Below are 5,143 nucleotides of genomic sequence, written 5' to 3'. Positions count from 1 at the left end.
GTAATGATAAATAATCAACAACAATTTTAAATAAAATGGTTTGCTGGTGCATATTATGCTGTGAACGTAGACTCAATTGTATCGATTGTCTGTGGATTCTCGTTTCCAATGATTAATGGAAAAAATCATATTGGTTAAGTTTATACAACAGGTTAATGTAAACATTGCTTTCAGTCATGCTTCTAAATTCAACCCTTTTTTAATGACATGTCCACAGAAAACGTAGGTAAATTAATAATTTCATTGCAAAATATACCAACTTCACAATAACTGTATTTTTATTTTATTTTTATTTCATTTTATTCAATCGAAACCAACACCGATAATTACCGCCACTAACATGTTTGATACTAACAAAGCCAGGACTGTTTAAAGCACTTTGATGGGGCCTAACATTGATCAAGGGCTTCTCTCGTCCTGTGGCCACCTTCACCAGAAGAAAGGCAAATACTAGATTCAGCGGCTGCCATAATTGTCAGCAATGCTGATTTTAAATGCTTGATGGGCCCCAGCTAAATATACAGCACCCGATATTCCCAGATTGTATCCCATCCAAGCACTAAACAGGCCCAACGTCGCTTAACTTCGGTGATCTGACGAGAACCGGTGTTTCAACGTGGTAAAGCCGTATAATATTGTTTAATTTACTAAATAATTATTGCAGCAAGTAATTTTAAATAACTCAATCAATGTATACTTAAATGTTATTGAAACAAATAATTATAGTTATAGATAAAGAATACACAAAGAAGTTGAAATAAAGGTTTTGCTGGTGCATATGCTGTGAACGTAGACGGAATTGAATCAATTGTTTACTATTTAGCAATAGCAACTGATAAAAAAAAAAAAATTGTGTAGTTTACATACAGGTTAACGTGAACATTGCTTTCAGTCATGATTCTAAATTCAATCATGTCCACATAAAACATAGTTCAATTAATACTTTCATTGCAAAATATACCAATTTCACAATAAAGCGTGGTTCCCACTAGCGACGCAACGCAAGGACGTAACGCAACGCAAGTGAATTGACCATTCACAAGCGAATAAGCCATCACAAGCGATGGCTTATTCGCTTGTGAATGCTAACTGTCTATAACTTCGCTTATCATTGGTTAAAACGCTTGCGTTGCGTTTACGTCCTTGCGTTACGTTCTAGTGGGAACCAAGCTTTACTGTATACTATTGTTTAATTACTACTAAATAATTATTGCAGTATGTAATTCTAAATAACTCAATCAATTGTAATATGATATAAAATAAAGTGGATAAGATGTTTGTGCGTTGCAGATCATACGTACGTTATAGGTGTAATCTATATATAAATTTACGTAAGGGCAAAATTCGGTAAATCGCGCCTTACTTTTAGAATTTTTACTCGATGGTATATAAAGTTGGTTCGTACTTTCGGTACTGATTTTAACCACCTGATGTAACACTGTTTACTAATTAAATTAAGTTAGATAATTAGTTATTGACGATTAAAACGAATTTAGGTTCAACGATTTGCCTCAAATAGGGGTGTTTTCCGATCATGGTATACACTGTCTAATGGATGTCCATCTTGAAAAATACCCGCCACAAAAATGCGAGGAGGCTTCGCATTTTGCTATCTCCTCCTACGATAATTGTTTTTAATAGCTGAAAATCGGTTGAACAGCTCGAGTACAGTATCATAATGTTGAAGACAGGCCGATTTTCTTAAAAAAATACTATTTTGATAGATTTAATATACGTTTATGCCAATGTATTGATTTGAAATGAATGGAACATTCCAATCTATCCCTCAGGCGTCGTAAAGGCAAGTACTGTATACTCATAACAGAAATTCGATCCATTTTTTTTTCAATCTGTGCTGCAGAGGTTGGATATAGATTTTCTTTAACGGATAATGAGCTAGCGTTTTCAGTCGCCGTATATTATGTACAAATCTTTATTATTGCAGTTAAACCACCCACGTGACATCATCACCCTTCCCCCACTGGCATGAGTAGCGTTGTAAAGCCAGTAGAAGATAGGCCTACGGTGCATCACATGCCCTAAACGCAGAACAACTTTGGTGGGTAGGGTTAGGAACCAACTTAAGTATGAATTGGCTCTAAGAAACAATTGAAAACCATTAGGCCTACTAATTAAGTTGAGTTAGATAATTTAATATTTATTGACGATTAAGTCGAATTTATGATTTGCCACGAATAGGGGTGGTTTTCACAAATTGTTATACATTATATAAACATATTATAAACGTCGTAGTGATGTATCGTTATATGTACTATACTATTTCAATCGACTAGGACGGTGATAGTTTCAACAAAGTATTACATCGCAATGTTTTACTGTGTTTAGTGGTATATTATTTGTAAAACATGAAAACAATTAATATTTCGTTACTACATGGATAAAGAATATATTTAACAACTGTTCCTCTTTGCACCCATCCTCTTTCCCATCCCTCAACCCTAATGTTACATACAAAACACAAATTAAGTTTGTTTAAATTTGACTCATTTTGTGACAAGTTTTTCTTTCGGAAGTAATTCCCAGGGTGCTAATTTTAGTTCAGTACATAAATCACAGTGTCTATTTATTCGTTCCTGTAAACGACATGTATTATTGTCCTGCGGTACGTACATTTGAAATCGCCAGTTTTTTAACGCTGAAATTATTATGTATTCGAGAACCATCTGTGGGCACGACCTAGATGGTACGCGAGCGAAGCGAGCATACCATCTAGTCATATAAATTATCTGTAGCCCTATATTACCTTATTTAGTGCTGTTATTGATGCACCTTGCTTCGTGAGATAGTTTACTACATCTAAGGCAGGTTCATTTGAACGCATGTATTCATGCAACGGGCTGTTTCCGTCCTATAGAGAACAAATTATTATCACGAAGTTTATACATACAGTGTATTGCAGCAAATAATTATACTAAAGTAATGATAAATAATACACAAAGAAGTTAAAATAAAAGGTTTTGCTGGTGCATATTTTGTGAACGTAGACCGAATTAATTATATAAATTGTATGTGCATTCCCATTATTTTGCAGTTTTAGTGATAAAAGAAATCATAACCGCCCGTGTAGTTTATATATTGCTTTCAGTCATGATCCTAAATTCAACCATTTTATAATGACATGTCCACATAAAACATAGGTAAATTAATAATTTCATTGAACAATATACCAATATCACAATAACTGTAGGATCTTTTTTAATTACTACTAAATATTTATTGCAGCAAGTAAGTATAAATAACTCAATCAAAATAAATAAAATAAAGTGGATAAGATCTGTTTCCGGCCCAGATCATACGTACGTTAGGTGTAATCATATAAATTATCTCTAGCCCATATTACCTTATTTAGTGCTGATACGGATGCACCTTGTTCCGTGAGGTAGTTCACTAATTCTAAGGTAGGTTCATTTGAACGCATATATTCATGCAGCGGGGTGTTTCCGTCCTATCAAGAAATTATAATCATGAAGTTAAATCATACAGGTTATTGCAGCAAATCATTTTAGTTTTGCAATGATAAATAATACTCAAAGAAATTGAAATGAAATGTTTTGCTGGTGTTATGCTGTGAACGTAGACTGAAAAATATCAATTTTCTGTGAATTCCCTTATTTCCGGAGTGATTCCGATGATGATGTAGCCAACTGGGAAGTTATTTTAGTATAGCAAAGACACATATGTATGTGCTTTCGAATGTTTTCAAAATATTCACTCGAAGTGGTAAACATCAAATTGGTAAGTTTACTTAAATTTGTTCGTAAAATAAAATAAAATTATCAACATTCGAAGCCAGTGTATCATAAAAGGACTATTAAACGTAACAAATACCAGTACCACATACCATAAATTAGTATTGTGGTAAGGAGATGTTGAGTGTTATGCAAGATGCAATAATATGAGATAGTTAGGTTGTAATTGAAAGTAGTATTCGTACTGGAATAGAAACGTTTGAACATTCCGCGGCGTGTTCTTCCGGTCATAATTCATTCTTGTCCTTATTTATTGATTATTTGGATGATTTTTGTAAGTAACATCACACCAAAACATTTAATTTTTAAATGGGGTCAAAAACAAAAGACAAAGAAACATAATTTCGCCGTAAATTTAATATGGAATGACCATCCTTCCAATTTGTAGCTCCGCGGGTGACGTGTTTACATCGATCATGTGACCAAAATAATGATACGCCTTTCTTGCCTTAGTAAAACGTAATAAAGATATGATAAGACCGATAATAATAAACTATCATTACCATACACTATATACTATTTAATTACTAAATTAATTTTAAACATAGTAAAAATTCCGTGAATACGTTTTAAAAGCTAAATATCTCCAGATAAACTTAAAATTGAGTGCAGCCTTCCATACAAAATAGATAGATTTGTTCTTGTTAGTGCACTTAACTTGCATTAATCGACACTCGTTTGCAGTATGGTCTATCATTTAATATTAGATGACACAAAAATAAAGTGAAATAGAAATGTTTGTGATTCAGATCATAGGCCTATTCATGTAAGTCAAAGTCAAAGTCAAAGTCAAAGTAACATTTATTTTCTTCAAAATAAAACAGTCAACAAAATGGTGTAAAGAAAGGTAATATGATTGAAGAAGGCATGATCAAAAAAGCAAAAAGCTTGTGACAGACATGCCTAAACAAAGATTAGATAAAAACAACACGGAAAAAGAAAATAAATAAATAAATAAATGAATTAAAAAAATAAAGAAATAACAATATAAAAAATTTACATAACATGGGTTAAACTAAATAAGTAAAATAACAACAACAAAAACAACTCGGCCTCACGTTAACTCGGCCAAAAACTAATCGATCAACTCGGCCACATTAAAGTTTGGAACGCAAAAAGTGCAAATAAATAGGACTGATATAATAAACAAATGTGCAAATTATTTTCTTCAACCAAAATCAGTATAATGAACAGAAGAAGAATAATGCAAGTAACGCATTAAAAGAATAACATGTTTTTAAAATTGCGCAATTTCAAAATAAACAAGCTTGTGCAGTTCAAATTGCGAAATCTTTGCGTTATTTTGAATCGTGCATATAATATTCACATTCATACTAATATTCATCCCTATAACATGAGTAGGCCTACTTCGT

At 32.6% G+C, this 5,143-nt stretch overlaps 1 pseudogene; it reads right to left on the bottom strand.

Annotated features, from left to right (window-relative positions):
- Nucleotides 1-515: 515 nt before the first annotated feature.
- LOC140059656 (5S ribosomal RNA) lies at nucleotides 516-633 on the bottom strand (annotated as a pseudogene).
- Between the last annotated feature and the right edge of the window lie 4,510 nt (nucleotides 634-5,143).

Source organism: Antedon mediterranea, chromosome 9, assembly GCF_964355755.1.
Source record: "Antedon mediterranea chromosome 9, ecAntMedi1.1, whole genome shotgun sequence".
Lineage (NCBI taxonomy): Eukaryota > Metazoa > Echinodermata > Crinoidea > Comatulida > Antedonidae > Antedon > Antedon mediterranea.
Note: the sequence above shows the minus strand (reverse complement) of the source record. Positions and strands in the feature narration are given on the sequence as shown.